At 35.5% G+C, this 24,052-nt stretch overlaps 1 non-coding gene across 1 annotated transcript; it reads right to left on the reverse strand.

The window, feature by feature from the left end:
• Positions 1–22,918: 22,918 nt before the first annotated feature.
• Positions 22,919–23,022, reverse strand: LOC112495856 (small nucleolar RNA R71). Its single transcript, XR_003062232.1, has one exon. It is a non-coding gene; the product is annotated as a small nucleolar RNA R71 (small nucleolar RNA).
• Positions 23,023–24,052: the final 1,030 nt, after the last annotated feature.

Consider the following 24,052-nt stretch of genomic DNA (forward strand, 5'->3'; position numbering starts at 1 on the left):
ATCACAACACGACCATTGAGCTTATATTCAAGAATGCAATCTTCATAGAGCTTTAAAACACATTCGTGCTTCATCTATTCACACATCGGGCATTGATTTGTAATCTTAAATATTGTGTGAGAGAAAAAAAATTTTAATCTTTTACTTTGAGTGATTGTAAGTGTTGGGATACACTTGGGTTAAGAGATTGGGGATAATCTCTTGTTGTAAAGGTTCATTAACACCTTGGAAGTCAAGTGTAAGCATTTGAAGTCTTGGAGGCTTGCTTAGTGAAATCTTCAAGCCCGGAAAGCTTGGAGGCGTGGACGTAGGCGAGGTTGGCCGAACCACGTAAAAATCTCCGTGTTTGAATCTCTCTTCCCTTATCTTTTTATATTGTAATTGATTTAATTGTTATTCCATTAAATTCATCTTAGATTTACTTGATAATTTGTCTTAGAATCCCAATTCACCCCTCTCTTGGGTTGCACACTTGTATTTCATTTGGTATCAAAGTTTGGTTCTCTTGTTAGGACATAACCATTTAGAGTAAAAGATCCATGGCAACCCAAAATAACTCAACCTTTAGGGAAGGACAATCCACAACTAGACCACCGTTCTTTGACGAAAATGACTACCCATATTGGAAAACTAGGATGAGAATTTATTTACAAGCACTAGATTATGAAATTTAGAAAGTTGTATGTGATGATCCATTTTTGCCCCTAACTAAAAATGAAGTCGGGGAAGATATTCCAAAACCTTCAAGGGAATGAGATGAATTGGAAATGAGAAAAGCTTCTCTAAATTCCAAAGCTATGAATGCTTTATTTTGTGCACTTGATAAGAAAGAATTTCATCGAGTATCTAGTTGTGAAAATGCCTATGAAATTTGGCACAAACTTGAAGTAGTCTATGAAGGCACAAATCAAGTGAAAGAGTCGAAAATTAGTAGGTACACTAGACAATATGAGTTGTTCCAAATGGAACAAAATGAAAATGTGTACTCTATGTATACGAGATTTATGGACATAGTAAACACCCTAAGAGCCCTAGGAAAGACCTTCTCAAATAGCGAGAAAGTTAAGAATATCATTAGGTCACTTCCAAAAGAATGGAGACCTAAAAGAACTACTATTGAACAGGCCAAAGATTTAAATACTTTACCTCTTGATGATTTAATTGGTTCTCTCATTTCATATGAAGAAGATTTGGCCGCAGAAAAAGGGCATGAGGAGAAGAAGAAAAGCATTGCTCTCAAAGCTTCAAAATATGAGAGTGATGGGGAGAGTGAACCGGATGATAAAGAGCTGGCCATACTAGCAAGGAGGTTCAGAAAATTTTTCAAGAAAACCGGAGAGCGAGTAAATTTTAGAAACTTCAAGAACCAAAGGGAGAAGAAAGAGGTAATCACATGCTATGAATGCAAGAAGCCTGGCCATATAAGATCGGAGTGCCCACTTATCAACAAACTCAAGAAGAAAGCCATGGTTGCAACTTGGGATGATAGCGAGGAAGATTCAAGTGATGAAGAAGGGACGCAAGAAGTATCAAACCTATCACTTATGGCAATAGGAGGGGATGATGATCTCAATGAAGTAAGTGATCCCACCTATGATGAATTGTATGATGCTTTTAAAGAATTGCATAATGAGTTGATGAAGATTGGTAAAAAGAATGTATGTCTTAAAAAGGAAATAGCAAAGCTTAAAAATGAAAATGAATCTCTAAATGCAAGAATTGCATGCCTAAAAGTAGAGAACAAAACATTGCATGATGAAATTGCATTATCAAATGAGAAACCTAGCATCTCACATGAGCATTTAGAATCACACATAGATGATTTGAAAAATGAAAACCAAATGCTTAAGAAAAAGAGTAATGAGTTGAATGAGATTATTTTGAAATTTACAAATGGGCAAAAGATGTTGGATAATATGCTTAACTCACAAAAATGTGTTTTTGATAAAGGAGGACTTGAGTATAAGCCTAACTTGAAGCAAAAGTATTATAAGAATTATTTTGTTAAAGCTACCTCCACAAGTGATCATAAGATTGTATGTCATTTTTGTAATCAAGATGGTCATATGAAAAATAGATGTCCAATCAAAAGAAATGCATATTATGGTATGAAATGCATTTGGGTTCCAAAAGAAATCACTACTAACTCTCAAGGACCCAAAAAGCTTTGGGTACCTAAAACTTGAGATTTTCTTTGTAGGGCTTGAAGAAGAAGAAAAATAAATGGTACTTGGACAGTGGTTGTTCAAGGCACATGACCGGAAACTATGCATGGTTCTCAAGCTTCACCAAAATTGAAAATGGTGGAGACGTATCTTTTGGAGACAACTCAAAAGGAAAAATTCTTGGAATTGGAAATGTTGGTAAAGTTTCCTCAACTCTAATTGAGAATGTATGTTGGTTGAGAACTTGAATCACAACTTAATTAGTATTAGTCAATTATGTGACAAAGATTATAAAGTTATCATTGATAAATTTAGTTGTATTATTGAGAATTCATGTAATGGCAAGATCTTATTTGTTGAGAATAGATGTGGTATGTTTATATCATTGACATAAAATGTGCATCTACTCTTGATAAATATTTTTCAGCATTGCATGATGATAGTTGGTTAGGACATAAAAGGTTAGGACATGCAAGTATGGATTTGATTTCGAAAATTTCGAAAAATGATTTAGTTAAAGGTCTTCCAAAAATTGGTTTTAAAAAATATAAGATTTGTGAAGCTTGTCAATTTGGAAAACAAATCAAAACATCTTTCAAAAATAAAAATCATATTTCTACTTCAAAACCACTTTAACTTCTTCACATAGATTTATTTGGGTCTTCTAAATATGCTAGTCTAAATGGCAAATATTATGCATTTGTGATAGTGGGTGATTATTCTAGATACACATGGGTATTATTCTTAGCTAATAAGGATGATGCTATTGATGCCTTTAAAGTATTTTGTAAGAAAATTCAAAATGAAAAAGGGTATGGTATTGCATGCATTAGGAGTGATCATGGAGGAGAGTTTGAAAATCATGCATTTGAGACTTTTTGTAATGATTTTGGTATTGAGCATCAATTTTCATCACCTAGAACTCCACAACAAAATGGAGTTGTTGAGAGAAAGAATAGATCCATTCAAGAAATAGCTAGGACTATGTTGAATAAAAATTCATTGCCCAAGCATTTTTAGGCCGAGGTCGTCAACACCGCTTGTTATCTTTTAAATCGTGTGTTGATTAGACCTAACCTTAACAAAACTCCATATGAGCTTTGGAAACATAGAAAACCCAATATTGGTTATTTCAAATTTTTTGGATGCAAATGTTTTATTTTGAACACAAAAGACAATCTTGTCAAATTTGATCCAAAATCTAATGTTGGTATTTTTCTTGGATATTCAAACTCAGGCAAAGCTTATAGAGTTTATAACAAAAATACACTAGTTGTAGAAGAATCTATGCATGTTACATTTGATGAGTTTAACCCTTCCTCTACGGAGAAAGGAATAAATTATGATGATGCAAAGGAGAGTTACAAGAAGAACCATCAAAGGATAATCAAGAGAATGCACCACAAAGAAATCAAGAGGATGAACAAGAAGAGCAAACAAATATGGAGCAACATGAAGGTACTTCTCAAGCACTCCCCAAGGAGTGGAGGTATGTTTCTTCTCACCCTAAGGATGTAATTTTAGGAGATCCCTCACGAGGTGTTACAACTAGATCATCACTTAGAAATACTTGTGAGAATAATGCATTTATTTCTCAAATTGAACCCAAATCCTTTGTGGATGCGGAAAATGATGAATCTTGGATTATGGCAATGCAAGAGGAGTTAAATCAATTTGAAAGAAACAATGTGTGGGAATTAGTTCCTAAACCGGAATATCAATCCGTCATAGGTACTAAATAGATATTTAGAAATAAGATAGATGAATCCGGTGTAGTTGTAAGAAATAAAGCTAGATTAGTGGCTCAAGGTTACAACCAAGAAGAATGAATTGATTTTGATGAAACATTTGCACCCGTAGCTAGACTAGAATCAATAATAATAACCTTATACTAGAGAGCCGGTGTAACCAAGGCGGTATCTAGACAAGATTAGTATTATTTGTCGACGAGAAGTCAAAACATCCACAAAAATTAGAAGGGAAGAGAAAGTAAATTTACCAAATTAAGCCCATGACACATGTTGAGACTTCACCTTCAACCCAAGCTTGAAAGAAAATTAGCCACTCATAATTGAACTAGGGGCAAAATGGGAATTTATTAAAATACGAAGAAAATACAAGATGTAGAAGGAATTACAGAAAATGGATCCCAAAAATGGATTCAGAGATATCAAATTAGGGGGGGAGGCCCCCTTTTTATAGATACATGGAGTAAATCATGGCCATCGGATTAAAAACAGTTTGGACGCTCAGGATTGCGCCACGTCATCAGTCAACAGTCCACGGTTTAACCACGCGGATGAACAGTAACACGGTTTGACCCGACTTTGAACAGTAACGCGGTTTGACCCGGATGAACAGTAACGCGGTTTGGTTGAAAATAATCCTGTGTGATGCATGCACCGTACGCGAGATTTTTCGTCCACTGATATGCTGCCACGTCACCATCAACAGTACATAAGAATTTTAGTCCAACAGGATCGTGACACCTCATCAGTCAATGCCACATCATCGGTCAATGCCACGTCATCATCCGTCTATGTGAACAGTGTCGTGAACAGTAACGTATACAGTACCGTACACGTGAATAGTACCGTACATGTGAATAATGCCATTTTTTCTTTTATGCTCCTCTTAAGGTTTTCGACCGTCCTGAGTTCAAAAGTGATGTCCGTTTTGCCGTCTGATCTCTCCTTTATTGTGAAATGACTATAATGCCCCTAAAATACATAAAATACTTAATTAAAATAAAACACATGTAATTAAATCACAAGAAGGTTAAATATATAAAAGTAAGGGTTGTTAGTAAGACTTAAAATGTAAAATGACGGTTTTCTCCTTTATAAATATGCATTTTCTAACACTCAACACACCCTCCAACCAGCTTATTGCTAGTCCCTAGCAAATAAAGCGAAAACAAAATTCAAATTCAAAATAAATTTTTTTTTGTTTTAATAGAAACACTCGTATTTATTCCATCAGATTAATGATAGCAATCAAATAAAAGTATAAGCATTATCTCCAGTCTAAAGCAACATCACACCCACATCAACCATCCACATGAATTAGCCCAGTAGACTTTGTTTTAGCTACTCTCAAGAATGACATGTCAAACCCCAAAATCTCACTGGAAGTAGTGACACTCTCACAAATAAATTAATCCCAATAAAAATAGTCACTCCAATGAATGGTAATTGAGAGAGAAAATAATAAAGAAGTGATATCACATGCTCTCACCAAGATGAAATAAATATGCCCTCAGCTTAGAAATAATACGATCTCAAGTCAAATAAAATGTTAGTCAACCCACTTTATTTATCTTTTTTTTTTTAATTATGCATCACTACATCTTTTTAGCCCATATAACTAGCTTCTACTTCAAACTATAGTTCCCTAAAATCAAGAAGGACTTTTATTAGGACGAAACGTAGGCTAGGGACATGGCTAACAAAGAAGGAAAATAAGGAAAACAAAGTGTATGTTTGAGAAAAATACAGAGAATTTTTTTTTTTCTGGAAGTTGCAAGGTGGATTTCACCTATTTTTATTCTTTTGAAACAACAACTTTTGTTTTTGTTTTTGTTTTTGTTTTTTTTGTTTTTTTTTGTTTTTTGCTTTTATTTGGCATAACTTCACTGAACAAAATAATTATTTACATTTTCTCAAACATAAATAGGTGATGGAACTTATAAGATATCGGGTAATACTCCAAATCGGAGTGGGTCAAGATGATAAGTTGACAAAGAAAAGGTTTTTTTTTTTTTTTTAAAGGCTCAAAAGGGTTAACTATGGATATTAAATAAAAGGGATGGCTTGAAAGGCTCAAACGGATCAAAAATGGCCTCTCCATCGTCTTTTAGGGCTCTAAATAATCTTCCATATCTACTAGTTAGATGGGCCTCCAAATGTAGCAACACACTCTTTTTTCTTTTTCTTTTTTCTTTTTTTTTTATTTTACAATTTTTTTTTAAGGGTTAACTCAAAAGCAATTTAGAGATCGTGTATAAAATAATAAACTGCTAAGCTGTATAAAGAGTGGGCAAAAGGGTTATTCTCCAAGAAAAATAATAGGCTCAAAAACTCACTTGGTACTTATTATGACATGTTTATTCCTTCAAGCAACTCACATTTGTCTTCGACATCAACATGTAAAGTAGCAAACATAGCGTAACATCACTTAAGACCAAAGATAATACAAATACTAAAATTTGAAATTAATCATGTCATCCAATGTTAAAACAAATCACACATTTTTTTTTTAAACATCATTCTACCCCCCAACCTATTCTAAACATGAAAGGAAAATATGCATGCAGAAATGTGAAAATGATGCATAAAAACTAATTAGAAAAGTTACACGTAAAATGATAGAAAACGAAAATGATTTTTTTTTTTAAAAGAAGATGCGTTTCTAGAGGAACTACACTCCATATTCAGCCATCTTCGACTCAAAAGTTGGAAAATGTATATTTATAGAGGAGAAATTAAAGAAGAAAAATAAACATAAACACATAATAAAGAAAAAGAAAATGTCTGAATTTTTTTTTTTTTTTTATAAACGATGAAGATGCGTTTCTAGAGTCACTACACTCCATATTCAGCCATCTTCAACACAAAAAGTTAGCAACAGTTAGTTTCTACAACAAAAATTAGTAAAAACTTAACCAAAATTCCACAATTGTCGACTATTCCCTCCCCCCAACCAGAACGAAACATTGTCCTCAATGTTTGAAAGGAAAGAAGTAGAGTTTAGAAGACATCACCTGGGTGGTACAACACAGAAGAAAATATTTATAGGCGGAGAGTTAAATCTAATTTGTACTTCTTACTGCTGCTACTGTTACCACCATTATTTGGACGCTCCAACACGAAGGTCCAGGGGCCTGGCTCCGGTCTATAAGCTTGTAACAGATCAAGTAGCTCATTAGCAGTGTGAGCACAAATAAAAAGTTTTTTCACATTAACGGGAATGAAATAGTTTTTTATTGCATGGTTAAGAAATGCGATAAAACCATCATAAAAGTTATTGACATTTAACAAACCGATGGGTTTTTGGTGGATGTGCAGATGGGCCCAAGATGCTAGCGTGATAAGTGCCTCTAGTGTTGCAAGATCTCCTGGAAGGAAAATAAATGCATCAGCATGATTAAGCATTTCAGTTATTCTTTCTTGCATACCTGAGACGACTAACTCTTCTCCAGTTGATGAGTCAGACGAACTGCCCAATGGTTTTAAGACTCTTGGGATGATGCCTAACACTTGACTTCCTCTGATAAAAGCTGCTTCTGAGACCATTTTTGATAACCCTCGATTACCTCCTCCATACACCAAGTGTAATTTTCTCGCTGCTACGCTTCGACCAAGATCTATGGCTGCCTCAACGAACTCTATATGTTTGCCATATGTAAATCCAGAAAGCACACAAATGTTCTTGAATTGTCTATTGGGAGTAGCTGACATTGTGATACTTCTCAAAAACAATTTGTGAGTGCTTGACAAAAAAGAAATCACATTTAAGAGTCTTGGTGATAGTGGGTCATGGTTGTGTATGAGGTAATATGTCAGTGTCAAATAACGCGTAAAGCACGTGCTCGCAAGTCAAAAAGAAAACAGTAAAAAGGAAAAAGCAAACGGTAATAAAATTATTAAAGACAATAATGCAAACAATAAGACAATAGTGAAATAAAATAACAATAAAGTAAAAGGATATTTATAGGTAGTTGCGACTGTGGCTCATATCTTCCTCTGGTTTTACGTCCAGAAACGGCTTGAACGCCCTCTATGGGTCGAGGATAGGCTTCCTATCCAGTTTTCTTATAAACTGGCAAACAGGGTCGTTTATAGTCAGATTCCCGAGACTATATCGTGCATGCTCTTTCTGGAATAATGGCCATAACTGGAGAATCGCTCCTTGCACATATCCACTGGGATGCGTTTCAAGAGACAAAAGGATATCATCCAATGACTCCTTATTCAAGCCATCCCTAATGAATTGAATCTTATCTTCCCTGTTATCAGACACCATTCCTAAAGAACATGGGTTTTTATTGCAACTCATTCTGGCACACTTATGACAAGCAACAGAAATTCTTCGAGCTCGTCGTTTTCTTGCATAATTTCCTTTACCACAACCAGGCATGAATGCAATAAATTTTGGAGGTAACTCACCTGCCGATCGTACTTTAGCCTCGATTAACCAACGGATGTCAGCAGGTATGTTATTCCTCATGAGTAATCGCATGCGTTCGGACCGAGTTTTATAGATCGTAAGGAGGGCATTCTGAGGAAGTGAAGGGAATCACTTGTGAAGCTTTGCTAGAATCTCGTTTCTGTCCATACTTTCGCCTCAGAATATAAGTTATTATGGGAAACTGAAGTAACCGACTTGATTGTCACGGAGTACCGTTATCCGCCACTTCACCGGGGTAACAAATTAAAGCACATAAACAGAAAAACAAATTAAAACACACAAAGAAAATTAAAATCGTCCTCTTATTGAATTTACCTCAAGCTCCAACTGGATGTCGTAAACACTTCTCTCAATGTCTCTGAGTTGGCTTTCTAAACCCTCAACATAGGCTACTAATTCTGGTGGTTGTAGAGTCCAAATGCGTTGTGTTTTACAAAATTGAATCTGCCTTTTGAGATGAGTTTTGACACGTTGAAGTGGTTTAAGAATGTTCAGGAGGAACGGTCTAAGTATGAGACTCATGATTAACAATGATAAGAGAAAACTTAATGGTAAAATAAACACACTTATGCAAAAACAATTTCAATTAGCAAAAGAATAATAATAAAAAGAAAGAAAGAAAAATCAATTCAACGAAAAGAAAAAAAATCAATTCAAATTTGGTGGGTCACTCAAATTTATTTCGGTGTCTTCTTCATGTGGTTGGTACTCTAGATATGGCTTTAATCTTTGACCATTAACTTTAAACGTGACACCATTCTTTGGGTCTTTAATTTCAATTGCCCCATGTGGAAAAACAGTATGAACAATAAATGGGCCAGACCAACGAGAGCGTAACTTACCTGGGAATAGGTGCAAGTGAGAATTGAATAAAAGCACTTTCTGACCTGGAGTGAACGATTTTCTCATAATTTGCTTATCATGGAAGACTTTCATTCGTTGCTTGTAAATCTTGGCATTTTCGTACGCGTCATTGCGAATTTCTTCAAGTTCTGCCAGCTGTAATCTTCTTTCTGAGCTGGCTTGCTGCATGTCAAAATTGAATTTCTTGATGGCCCAATATGCACGATGCTCGAGTTCCACAGGTAGGTGGCAAGCTTTTCCATACACTAGCCTATAGGGTGACATCCCAATCGGGGTCTTGAAAGCCGTTCTATATGCCCATAATGCATCATCAAGTCTTAATGACCAATCTTTCCTGTCTGGCCTCACCATCTTTTCTAATATGTGCTTTATTTCTCGATTGGAGATCTCAACTTGGCCACTGGTTTGCGGATGATACGGGGTCGCCACTTTGTGTGTGATTGAATACTTTGTCAAAAGTGCTTTGAATGCTTTGTTACAAAAGTGGGCACCACCATCACTGATTATTGCTCGAGGGAATCCAAAGCATGAAACAATGTTGCTTTTCAAAAATGCTATCACCACCTTGTGATCATTGGTCCTACATGGAATTGCTTCTACCCATTTTGATACGTTGTCAACAGCAACCAATATGTATTGATGGCCAAAAGAAGGGGGAAAGGGTCCCATGAAGTCGATACCCCATACGTCAAAAATCTCAACCACTAAAATTGGATTTAGTGGCATCATGTTCCTTCGTGTAATGCTTCCCATTCGTTGACACCTATCACATAAAGAACAGAAAGTGTAAGCGTCTCGAAATATAGATGGCCAATAGAAACCACATTGTAAAACTTTAGTCGCTGTCTTCTTAGCACTGAAATGGCCTCCACAAGCTTGTTCATTGCAGAATGAAAGGATATTCTGAATTTCACTTTCTGGGACACATCGTCTAACAATTTGATCCGCACAATACTTGAACAAATACGGGTCATCCCAAAAGAAATTCTTTATCTCTGCAAAGAATTTAGCCTTGTCTTGCTTGGTCCAATGCTCTGGAAGTTTACCTGTAACAAGATAATTAACTATATCAGCATACCAAGGTAATACTTCCACACTCATTAATTGTTCATCTGGAAATGACTCATTTAATGGTAATTGTTCTATAATTGTGTTAAAATGGAGACGAGAGAGGTGGTCCGCCACAACATTTTCTGTCCCTTTTTTATCTTTGAATTCCAAGTCAAATTCCTGCAAAAGTAACACCCAACGAATTAGTCTGGCTTTTGCATCTTTCTTTGTGAGAAGATATTTAAGAGCAGCATGATCTGTGAATATAATTATTTTACAACCAATGAGATATGATCGAAATTTTTCCAATGCAAACACTACTGCTAGCATTTCTTTTTCAGTAGTTGAATAGTTCAACTGTGCATCATTCAATGTCATACTAGCATAGTAACTAACATGGGGAATTCGATCAACTCTTTGTCCTAATACTGCTCGTACTGCATAATCAGATGCATCACACATGAGCTCAAATGGTAATTTCCAGTTCGGGGGCTGAATGATGGGTGATGATGTCAACAAATGCTTTAATTTTTCAAACGCAACAAGACATGAATCATCAAAGACAAAAGGTACATCCTTAGCAAGCAAATTGCATAAGGGTCTAGAAACTTTACTAAAATCTTTAATGAAACGTCTACAGAAACCAGCATGCCCAAGGAAAGATCTTACTTCTCTGACTGTTTTGGGTGGAGGAAGATTAGAAATGAGATCCACCTTGGCTTTGTCAACCTCAATACCTTTACTCGAAATGATGTGACCGAGAACAATACCTTGTTTTACCATAAAATGACATTTCTCCCAATTTAAGACCAAGTTCTTCTCGATACATCTCTGCAGAACTAGTGTTAGATGATGTAAACATTGATCAAACGAGTCACCAAAGACAGAAAAATCATCCATAAAGACTTCAAGGAATCGTTCCACCATATCAGAAAAAATGCTCAACATGCATCGCTGAAATGTAGCAGGTGCATTACATAATCCAAATGGCATTCTCCTATATGCAAATGTGCCAAAAGGGCAAGTGAAAGTAGTTTTCTCTTGATCTTTTGGTGCTATGGGAATATGATTATATCCTGAGTAACCATCTAGAAAGCAATAAAATTCATAGCCTGCTAATCTATCAAGCATTTGATCAATAAATGGTAAAGGAAAATGGTCTTTACGTGTGACAGAATTCAATTTTCTATAATCAATGCATACACGCCATCCTGTAGTCACTCTAGTGGGTATCAATTCATTATCAGCATTGGTAACTACTGTGACTCCTGACTTTTTAGGGACAACTTGTACATGACTGACCCATGAACTATCAGAAATTGGGTAAATGATACCTGCATCTAATAGCTTAAGGACCTCAGTTCTAACAACTTCTTTTATGTTAGGATTTAACCGACGTTGCATCTCCCTAGTAGTTTTAGCATTTTCATCAAGGTGAATGTAATGCATGCAATCTACTGGGTTTATACCTTTAATGTCTGCTATGGTCCATCCTAATGCTCCTTTGTGCTCTTTTAAAACATCCAACAACTTACCTTTTTGTTCATCATTGAGGGATGATGAGATGATTACCGGCAGAGTACTTTCTTTTCCCAAAAATGCATATTCCAAAGTGTTGGGCAATGGTTTGAACTCGAGTTTCGGTGGTGATTCTGATGATGGAATGAGTTGCTTCTCTGATGGTGCTAGTTGTTCAACTCTTGACTTCCATTTATTAGTATCCATAGATGGTGCTGAGTCAAGCAGGGCGTTGACCTCATCAACCGATCTGTCAATATCAAAATCAAAACCAAAGTGAGTTAAACATGTTTGTAAAGGATCATCACTAAGGTTTGAAACAAAAGTATCATCAACTAATGCTTCAATTAAATCCACATCAACAATTCCATCATCTGCACTGTGAGGTTGTTTGGCAATGTTGAAGATGTTCAGCTCCATAGTCATGTTGCCGAAAGACAACTGCATATTTCCAGTCCTGCATTGAATGTGAGCATCCGCAGTTGCCAAGAAAGGTCGGCCTAGAATAATGGGGATGTGCTTCCTTGAATCCTGTATTGGTTGAGTGTCAATTACAATGAAGTCAACAGGAAAATAAAATTTGTCTACCTGGATAAGCACGTCCTCCACAATACCACGAGGTATTTTCGTGGACCGATCTGCAAGCTGTAATACCACTGGAGTTGGGTGTAATTCTCCCAGTCCAAGTTTCACGAATACAGAGTAAGGCAAAAGATTTACACTAGCTCCTAAATCCAACAAAGCATTCTCAATTGTGTGGTTCCCTATACTACATGAGATAGTGGGGGAGCCTGGGTCTTTGCATTTTAAAGGAATTTTATGTTGGAGTATAGAACTAACGTTTTCTGTTAAAAATGCCTTCTTTTGAACATGCATATTTCTCTTTTTAGTACAAAGGTCTTTAAGAAACTTGGCATAGGATGGAACTTGTTTAATAGCATCAAGCAAAGGGATGTTAACACTTACCTGTTTGAAGATTTCGAGAATCTCACCTGTGGATTTTCCCTTCTTGCCTTTCGCTAACCTCTGAGGAAATGGAGCTTTCGGAACGTATTCTCGTGGGTTGGTTTCTTCTTTCTCCTCCGGTGATGATTCCTCAACATTCACAGGTACAATTTGATTTTCTTTTGTCACCGGCATCTCCACTTTGTTGTCGACTTCTTTTCCTTTTCGCAAGGTCATTACTGCTTTGACTTCTCCATGCTGCTGTGGTGAACTGGTACTTGCTTCATGCACTCCTTTAGGGTTAGGCACTGGTTGACTTGGAAACTTACCTTTCTCAACGGTTATTGCCAAGGTCTGAACTGAAGAAGCAAGTTGTCCCACCATCTTCTCGAGGCTTGAAACTGATTGAGCTTGTGAGTTGAAGCCTGCTCTCAACTCATTTCGTAGTCCATCAATGGTGCGGTTCTGTTGCTCAATCGTGGAGTGAGTAAGATTCTTAAGATTCTGGAATGAATCCTCCCATGGTCTGGGCTGAGAGTAATTCTGGTTCTGATTGTATAGTCTAAATGGTGGCTGAGAGGCTTGAGGAGTTTGAGAAATTTGTTGCATTGGTGGAGCTGGAGCTGCTGGTCCATTCTGTTGGAATCCTTGAGACCATGAAAAATTGGGGTGATCTCTCCATCCAGGGTTATATGTGTTGGAGTATGGGTTGTAATTTGATGGCTTTCTCATTACACCTATGGCATTGGCTTGATCTGAGTATGAGTCATGGTCATGTGGTTCTGTTGATTTAGCAGTCGATAATGATGCTATTTGTCGAGCAAGACCTTCAACCATCTCCTTGACTTCTTTGATTCCCGAAGTTGACTCGCCAATGTGAACCTCATTCACTCCTTTAATCCTTCTAGTATTCCTGAGTGATCGACTCCGTTGTTGGGAATTGTCCGCTTGTCGCTGGAAGAATTCCCAAATTTCTGACGCACTTTTTGACATTAGCTCTCCTCCACTTGTTGCCATTAGCCATTCTTGCACATTTGGTAGTAATCCCTCCAAAAAGTATTGGCATTGATGCCATTTCTCGTACCCATGATGTGGACACTTCAAGAGTAGCCCATTGAATCGCTCCCATGTTTCGAAAAATTGCCCGTCCTCTCTCTGGGTAAACTCCGAGATTTCCCTGCGAATAGCGTTGGTTTTATGCACTGGGAAATATTTATTCAAAAATTTCGTTACCATTTGTTCCCATGATGAAATGCTATTAGCAGGTAAAGTATTTAACCATGAACGAGCTCTATCTTTTAAAGAAAATGTGAATAGTCTAAGTTTAACATCATCATCTGAAAAATTCTCATATTTGAATGTTTGACAAATGGCATGAAAATCATTCAAATGATTATATGGATCCTCATTTTCTAGGCCATAAAATGTAGGGAGACAATTTAACACACTAGGTTTTAATTCAAAACTCCTAGCAGCTACATTTGGGTATCTTATGCATGACGTGCTCAAATTAGCTAAGGGACTAAAATAGTCCTTAAATGGCCTCTCCTATGGTGCTTGTAAATCCATTTTATTTTTAACGTGTTTGTGTGTGCGAAGTGTTTTTTCTAATTCAAGGTCTATAGGTTCAAGATTAGGTAATAATGACCTACGACCATGCATGCAAAATAAATAAAATAAAAATAAAGATGCAAACAAAACAAAAAATAAAGATGGGAACAAAACAAATAAAAATAAAGAAGAGTGAGAAATTACGATACTAACCTTATTGCGCTATTACAACCTTTCTATAAAAATACACAAAAATAAATACGTGAAAGAAATTAACTAAAAATTAAATTAATAAGATAAACAAAAAAAAATTACAAAGAAAAATAAATGGAAAATTAAATTACAGAATTTTAAAGAAGAGAAAAAGAAAAGAAATACTAACCTTTAAATGTAGATTCACTTTTTTTTTTCTTTTTTTTTTAATAATAAAAAAATACAAAAAAACAAATAAAAGAAATTATTCACAAAAATTAATTCTATGAATTAAAATTACTTACCTCCCCGGCAACGGCGCCAAAAACTTGTTGTGCAAATTTTAATGTACTCGCAAGCGCACGAATCTATTGTAGTATAGACTAATGGTGACGAGTGTCGATCCCACGAGGAGGTGGATTTTAATTATATATAGAATTAATTTTGTAAATTGGTAGTTGGATTTATGGTGGAAATGATTTGGAATATGCTAATACTTAAATTAAAATGGCGAGAATAAATTCTAAAATTGGAATTGCAATGGAGAGAATAAATTGAAGAGAAAATCTATTAAATTGACGTACTTGGGTATCTGGATCCGTATGAACATGCATCATGGGCTAAATAATCTGTATTAATGCCAATTAAATCATGAGGGGGGAATCCACACCTCATGAACCACGCTCTAATCAATATGGTGCTAAGGGCTTATCGTGCCAAATAATAATAACCTTATACTAGAGAGCCGGTGTAACCAAGGCGGTATCTAGACAAGATTAGTATTATTTGTCGACGAGAAGTCAAAACATCCACAAAAATTAGAGGGGAAGAGAAAGTAAATTTACCAAATTAAGCCCATGACACATGTTGAGACTTCACCTTCAACCCAAGCTTGAAAGAAAATTAGCCACTCATAATTGAACTAGGGGCAAAATGGGAATTTATTAAAATACGAAGAAAATACAAGATGGAGAAGGAATTACAGAAAATGGATCCCAAAAATGGATTCAGAGATATCAAATTAGGGGGGGAGGCCCCCTTTTTATAGATACATGGAGTAAATCATGGCCATCGGATTAAAAACAGTTTGGACGCTCAGGATTGCGCCACGTCATCAGTCAACAGTCCACGGTTTAACCACGCGGATGAACAGTAACACGGTTTGACCCGACTTTGAACAGTAACGCGGTTTGACCCGGATGAACAGTAACGCGGTTTGGTTGAAAATAATCCTGTGTGATGCATGCACCGTACGCGAGATTTTTCGTCCACTGATATGCTGCCACGTCACCATCAACAGTACATAAGAATTTTAGTCCAACAGGATCGTGACACCTCATCAGTCAATGCCACATCATCGGTCAATGCCACGTCATCATCCGTCTATGTGAACAGTGTCGTGAACAGTAACGTATACAGTACCGTACACGTGAATAGTACCGTATATGTGAATAGTGTCATTTTTCCTTTTATGCTCCTCCTAAGGTTTTCGACCGTCCTGAGTTCAAAAGTGATGTCCGTTTTGCCGTCTGATCTCTCCTTTATTGTGAAATGACTATAATGCCCCTAAAATACATAAAATACTTAATTAAAATAAAACACATGTAATTAAATCACAAGAAGGTTAAATATATAAAAGTAAGGGTTGTTAGTAAGACTTAAAATGTAAAATGACGGTTTTCTCCTTTATAAATATGCATTTTCTAACACTCAACAGATACTACTCTCTTTGTCAAACATAAGGACAAAGACATACTTATTGTTCAAATTTATGTTGATAATATTATTTTTGGTTCTACTAATGAATTGTTGTGTAAAGAATTTTCATCTTGCATGAGTAATAAATTTGAAATGAGTATTATGGGAGAGTTAAAGTACTTCCTTGGGCTTCAAATAAAACAAAATGAGGAAGGAATTTTCATAAATCAAGCCAAGTATGTAAAAGATCTACTCAAAAGATTCCGCATTGATGACTCAAAGACCAAAAACACTCCAATGAGCACAACAACCAAACGTGACAAAGATGAAAAAGGCAAAGGAGTGGATATCAAAATGTATGGAGGTATGATCGGATCTTTACTTTATTTAACTGCAAGTAGACCCGATATCATGTTTAGTGTATGTTTGTGCGCAAGATTTCAATCATGTCCCAAGGAATCCCATTTGCTTGCTGTTAAAAGAATTTTATGTTATTTAAGTGGAACCATAGATATTGGCCTTTGGTATCCTAGGGGAACTCATATAGATTTAACATGCTATTTGGATGCGGATTTTGCCGGTTATAAAGTTGATAGGAAAAGCACTAGTTGAACATGCTATATCCTAGGTCACTCACTTGTTTCATGGTTTAGCAAGAAACAAAATTTTGTTGCACTCTCAACTACCGAGGCTGAATATATAGCTGCAGGAAGTTGTTGTGCACAAGCTCTTTGGATGAAACAAATACTTAGAGACTATGGTATTAACCTAGAACAAAGTTCCAGCTATAAATAAGCTCATCTAAATTCAAACAAGATTGATCACAACATGACCATTGAGCTTATATTCGCGAATACAATCTTCATAGAACTTTAAAACACATTTGTGCTTCATCTATTCACACATTAGGCATTGATTTGTAATCTTAAATATTGTGTGAGAGAAAAAAAAATTAATCTTTTACTTTGAGTGATTGTAAGTGTTGGGATACACTTGGGTTAAGAGATTGGGGATAATCTCTTGTTGTAAAGGTTCATTGACACCTTGGAAGTCAAGTGTAAGAATTTGAAGCCTTGGAGGCTTGCTTAGTGAAATCATCAAGCCCAGAAAACTTGGAGGCGTGGACGTAGGCGAGGTTGGCCGAGCCACGTAAAAATCTTCGTGTTTGAATCTCTCTTCCCTTATCTTTTTATATTGTAATTGAGTTAATTGTTATTCTATTAAATTCATCTTAGATTTGCTTGATAATTTGTCTTAAAATCCTAATTCACCCTCCTTCTTGGGTTGCACACTTGTATTTCACATGTGATAGGTGTCAACAAATAGGGAGCATTACACGGAGGAATACGATGCCACTAAATCTAATTTTAGTGGTTGAGATTTTTTATGTATGGGGTGTCGACTTCATGGGACCATTTCCCTCTTTTTTTGGCCACCAATACATATTGGTTGTTGTTGACTACGTATCGAAATGGGTAGAAGCAATTCTATGTAGAACCAATGATCACAAAGTAGTGATAGGATTTTTGAAAAGTAACATTGTTTCACGCCTTGGATTCCCTCGAATAATAATCAATGATGGTGGTATAAAACCATTGGGCTGTTTGTTTGACTACCAATTGGAGAAGAGTTAGTCGTCTTAGGTATGCAAGAAAGAATAACTTAAACGTTAAATCATACCAATGCTTTTATTTTCCTACCAAGAGATATTGCAATTCTAGAGGCACGTATCACATTAGTATCTTGGGCCCATTAGAACATTGACCAGAAACTCATCGGTCTGTTAAATGTCAATAACTTTTATGATGACTTCATCACATTTCTTAACCATGCAATAAAAAAATACTTCATTCATTCCACAGCCAAAAAAGTTTTTATTTGTGCTCATACTGCTAATGAGCTACTTGATCTGTTACAAGCTTATCGACCAGAGCAAGATCCCAGAACCTTTGTGTTGGAGTGTCCAAATAATGATAGTAACTGTAGCCACAATAAGAAGTGCAAATTAGATTTAACTCTCCACTTATAAAATATTTTCTTCTATATTACACCACCCAAGTGATGTCTTCTACACTCTACTTGTTTCTTTTAAAATATTGACGATAATGTTTCGTTCTGGTTGGGGGAGGGAATAGTTGACAATTGTGGAATGTTAGTTAAATTTTTACTGATTTTTTTGTTGTAAAGACTAATTGTGGCTAACTTTTGAGTCGAAGATGGTTGAATATGGAGTGTAGTGACTCTATAAACGCATCTTCTTAGTTTGGAAGTAAAAAACAAATTTCAGACATTTTCTTTTTCTTTATCAAGCTTTGACATTCATTGTTTTTCCTTCTTCTTTATAAATATACACTTTCAAATTTTTTAATCGAAAATGGCTTAATATGGAGTGTAGTGACTCTAGAAACACATATTCTTAATTTAAAAAAATAAAGTTTACTTTCTGAACATTTTCTTTTTCTTTATTATCTTATTATTAAGCTTCAACGGTCATTTTAAGTTTGATTTTCCTAACTTCTTCTTTTACCAATTAGTTTTTCTACATCATTTTCATCATTGTCCATGCATATTTTTCATTTTTAGAATAGGTTTGGGGGTAGAATGTCATTAAAAAAAAGAAAAAAAAATTGTGATCTTTTAACGTTGGATGACATGATGACTTTCACTTGTTAGTATTTATATTATCTTTGGTCTTGAGTGATGTTACACCATGTTTGCTACTCTACATGTTGATGTCGGAGACAAATATGAGTTGCTTAAAGGAATGCACATGTCATAATAAATTCCAAGTGAGTTTTTAGCCTATCATTTTTCTTGGAGAGTAACACTTTTTGCCCATTCTTTATACATGTTAGCAATTTATTATTTTATATACGATCTCTAGATTTCTTTTAAGTCAATCCTCTAAAAAATTTGTAAAATAAAATAAAAGAAAATAAAAAAATAAAAGAAAAAAATATGTTGCTACATCTGAAGGTCCATCTAACTCGTAGATATGAAAGATTATTTAAAGCCCTAAAAGACGATGGAAATGCCATCTTTGACCTGTTTAAGCCTTTCTAGCCATCCCTCTTGTGAAATATCCATAGTTAACCCTTTTGAACCTTTTATATATATCAAAAAAAAATTTCTTTGTCAACTTATTATCTTGACCTACTCTGATTTGGAGTATTACCCGATGTCTTACAAGTTCCATCACCTATTCATGTTTCAAAAAAAAGTAAATAATTATCTTGGTGAGAGTGTGTGATAGTATTTCTTTATTATTTTCTCTCAATTTACCATTTATTGGAGTGACTATTTTTATTGGGTTTTATTTGTTTGTGAGAGTGTTACTACTACCGGTGAGATTTTTGGGTTTGACGTGGTCATTCTTCAAAATAGCTTGATTACTATAGCCGTGACAAAGTCTGCTGGACTGATGCATGCAGATGGTTGATGTGGGGATGATGTTTCTTTAGACTAAATATAATGCTTATACTTTTATTTGATTATTATCATTAGTCTGATTAAATAAACAAGATTGTTTAAAACAAAATCATTTTGGGTTTGAATTTTGTTTTCACTTTATTTGCTAAGGACTAGCAATAAGTTGGTTGGGGGTGTATTGAGTGTTGAAACTGTATATTTATAAAGGAGAAAATCATCATTTTACACTCCAAGTCTCACTAACATCCCTACTTTTATGTAGTTAATCCCTTATAATTTAATTATGTGTGTTTTATTATAATTATGTATTTTATGTATTTTAGGGGGCATCGTTGTCATTTCACAATGAACGAGAGATCAGATAACTAAATGGACAACAATTTTGAACTTAGGACAGTCGAAAACCTTAGGAGAAGCATAAAAGGATAAATGACATTATTCACATATACGGTACTGTTCATGATACTGTTCACGTGGTGTAATCCTGATGATGTGTTCTATCCAATCAGAACATGCCACGTGGTGCAATCCTGGGTGTCCAAATTATTTTAATCTGATGGCCATGATTTACTCATTGTATCTATAGAAAAAGGGCTCCCCCCCTAATTCGACACCCCTGAATTCATTTTTGAGCTCCATTTTCTGTAATTCCTTCTTTATCCTGTATTTTCTTCGTATTTTAATAAATTGTCATTTTCCTCTAATTCAATTACGAATAGCTAATTTTCTTTCAAACATAGGTTAAAGGTGAAGTCTCAACATGTTCCATTAGCTTTATTTAGTAAATTTACTTTATTCTCCCCTCTGATTTATGCGGATGTTTTAACTTTTCGTCGACAGATAGTAATAATCTTGTCTAGATACCGCACTTGTATAACCGGCTCCCTAGTGCAAGGTTATTACTATTTGGCACGATAAACCTTTAGCACCATATTGATTAAAGTGTCGTTCATGAGGAGTGGAAACCCCCCTCATGATTTAATTTGCACTAATAAGGAATATTAAGCCCATGATGCATGTTGATGCAGATCTATATACCCAAGTGCTTCATTTCAATAGATTTTACTTTAATTTATTCCCGCCATTCTAATTTAGAGGCATCATGGTCATTTCACAATGAACGAGAGATCAGACAACAAAACGGACATCACTTTTGAACTCAGGACAGTCGAAATCCTTATGAGGAGCATAAAAGAAAAAATGACATTGTTCACATGTACAATACTATTCACATGTACAATATTGTCCATATTACTATTCATGACAATGTTCACATATACGGAACAATGACGTGACAATGACCAATGATGTAGCATTGAATGATGAAGTGTCACGATCCTATTGGACTAAAATTCTTATGTATTGTTGATCGGTGACGTTGCAGCATGTTAGTGGACAAAAAATCATGCGTACGGTACATGCATATATACGGAATTGTTTACAACCAAACAACGTCACTATTCAAATCGCGTGGTCAAATTGTGTCACTATTCAAACCGCGTGGTCAAACTGTGTCACTATTCAAACCGTGTGTTCAAACGGCTTACTGTTGACCGATGACGTGGCGCAATCCTGAGCGTCCAAAATATTTTTAATCCGATGGCTATGATTTACTCAGTGTATCTATAAAAAAAGGAGCTCCCCCCTAATTTGGCATCCCTGAATTCTTTTTTGAATTCTATTTTCTCTAATTCTTTCTCTATCTTTCATTTTCTATGTATTTTAATAAATTTCCATTTTACCCCTAATTCAATTATGAGTAGCTAATTTTCTTTCAAGTTTGGGTTGAAAGTGAAGCCTCAACATGTGCCATAGGCTTTATTTGGTAAATTTACTTTCTCTTCCCCTCTAATTATTGTGGATGTTTTGACTTTTCGTTGAAAAAATAGAACTAATCTTGTCTAGATACCGCACTGGTTAAATCGGTTCCCTAGTACAAGGTTATTACTATTTGGCACGATAAGCCCTTAGCACCATATTAATTAGAGTGTGGTTCATGAGGAGTGGAAATCCCCCTCATGATTTAATTGGCATGAATATAGAATATTTAGCCCATGGTGCATGTCGATGCAGATCCAGATACCCAAGTACTTCATTTCAATAGATTTCTCTTTAATTTATTCCCGCCATTCTAATTTAAATTTTAGAATATTCCAAATCATTTTCGCCACAAATCCAACCACCCACCTAGAAAATTAATTCTACACATAATTAAAATCCACCTCCTCGTGGGATCGACACTCGTCACCATTAATATATTTTACAATAGATTCGTGTACTTGCGAGTTCAATAAAATTTGCACAATAAGTTTTTTACGCCAATGCCGGGGAGGTAAGTTATTTTAATTCGTAGAATTAATTTTTGTAAATAATTTCTTTTAATTGTTTTCTTGTAATTTTTTCTTATTTAAAAAAAATAAAAAAGTGAATCTGCAATTTGAGATAATAATTTCTTTTCTTTTTTTCTTCTTTAAAATTCTGTAATTAATTTTCAAGTTATTTTCCTTTGTAATTTTTCGTTTATCTTACTAATTTATTTTCAGTTAATTTATTTCATGTATTTTTTTAGTGTGTTTTTATAGTAAGGTTGTAACAGCGTGATAAGGTTAGCACCGTAATTTCTTTTTCTTCTTTATTTTTATTTGTTTTGTTCCCTTTTTTTTTTTTTGTTCTTTGCATGCATGGTGGAAGGTCATTATTACCTAATCTTGACCTTGAACTAAAAAAAATAATTCGCACACACAAACACGTTGCAATTAAAAATAAAATTGAAATGGATTTGGAACAACAACAAGCACCACAAGAGAGGCCATTTAAGGACTACTTCAGTCCCTTAGCTAATTTGAGCACATCATGCATAAGATACCCAACTGTAGCTGCTAGGAGTTTTGAACTAAAACCTAGTGTGCTAAATTGTCTCCCAACATTCTATGGCCTAGAAAATGAGGACCCATACAATCATGTGAACGATTTTCATGCTGTTTGTTAAACTTTTAAATATGAGAATTTTTCAGATGATGATGTTAAGTTTAGATTATTCCCATTTTCTTTAAAGGATAGAGCTCGTTCATAGCTCAATACATTGCCTTCTAATAGCATTTTATCATGGGAACAATGTATTGAGAAGGCATTTTATACATTGCCTTAAATATGAGAATTTTTCAGATGATGATGTTAAGTTTAGATTATTCCTATTTTCTTTAAAGGATAGAGCTCGTTCATAGCTCAATACATTGCCTTCTAATAGCATTTTATCATGGGAATAAATGGTAACAAAAATTTTGAATAAATATTTATCAGTGCATAAAACCAATGCTATTCGCAGAGAAATTCCAGAGTTTGCCTAGAGAGAAGACGAGTAGTTTTTCGAAGTATGGGAGCGATTCAATGGACTATTCTTGAAGTGTCCACATCATGGGTACGAGAAATGGCACCAATGCTAATACTTTTTGAAGAGATTATTGTCGCATGTGCAAGAATGGCTAATGGCAACAAGTGGACGAGAGCTAATGTCAAAAAGTACATCAGAGATTTGGGATTTCTTCCAACGACAAGTGGATACTTCCCAACAACGGAGTCGATCACTCAGGAATATTAAAAGAATTAAAGGAGTGAATGAGGTTTACATTGGCGAATCAAGTTCATAAATTAAAGAAGTCAAAGAGATGGTTGAAGGTCTTTCCCGACAAATAGCATCGTTAACGGCTGTTAAATCAACAGAGCCACATGATCATGACTCATACCCAGATCAAGTCAATGCCGTAGGTGTAATGAAAAAGACATCAAATTACAACCCTTACTCCAACACATATAATCCTAGATGGAGAGACCACCTCAATTTTTTCTGGTCTCAAGGGTTCCCACAGAATAGACCAGCAACTCCAGCTCTACCAATGCAACAAATTCCTCAAGTTCTTTAAGCCTCTCAGCCACCATTTGGACCATACCATCAGAGCCCAAACTACTCTCAACCCAGACAATGGGATGATGCATTTCAGAATTTTAAGAATCTTACTCACTCCACGATCGAGCAACAGAACCTCACCATTGATGAACTACGAGATGAGATGAGAGCAAGCATCAACTCACAAACCCAATTAGTTTCAAACCTTGAAAAGATGGTGGGACAACTTGCCTTTTCAGTTCAAACCGTGACAATAGAACCTCACCATTGATGAACTACGAGATGAGATGAGAGCAAGCATCAACTCACAAACCCAATTAGTTTCAAACCTTGAAAAGATGGTGGGACAGCTTGCCTCTTCAGTTCAAACCGTGGCAATGGCTGTAGAGAATGAAAAATTCCCAAGTCAACCAGTGCCTAATCCTAAGAGAATGCACGAAGTAAGTACCAATTCACCTTAGTATCATGGAGAGGTCAAAGTCGTCATAACCTTGCAAAAAGGAAAAGAAGTCGATAACAAAGTTGAGATGCTAGTGACAAAAACAAC

Source organism: Citrus sinensis, chromosome 2 (assembly GCF_022201045.2).
Source record: "Citrus sinensis cultivar Valencia sweet orange chromosome 2, DVS_A1.0, whole genome shotgun sequence".
Taxonomy (NCBI): Eukaryota; Viridiplantae; Streptophyta; class Magnoliopsida; order Sapindales; family Rutaceae; genus Citrus; species Citrus sinensis.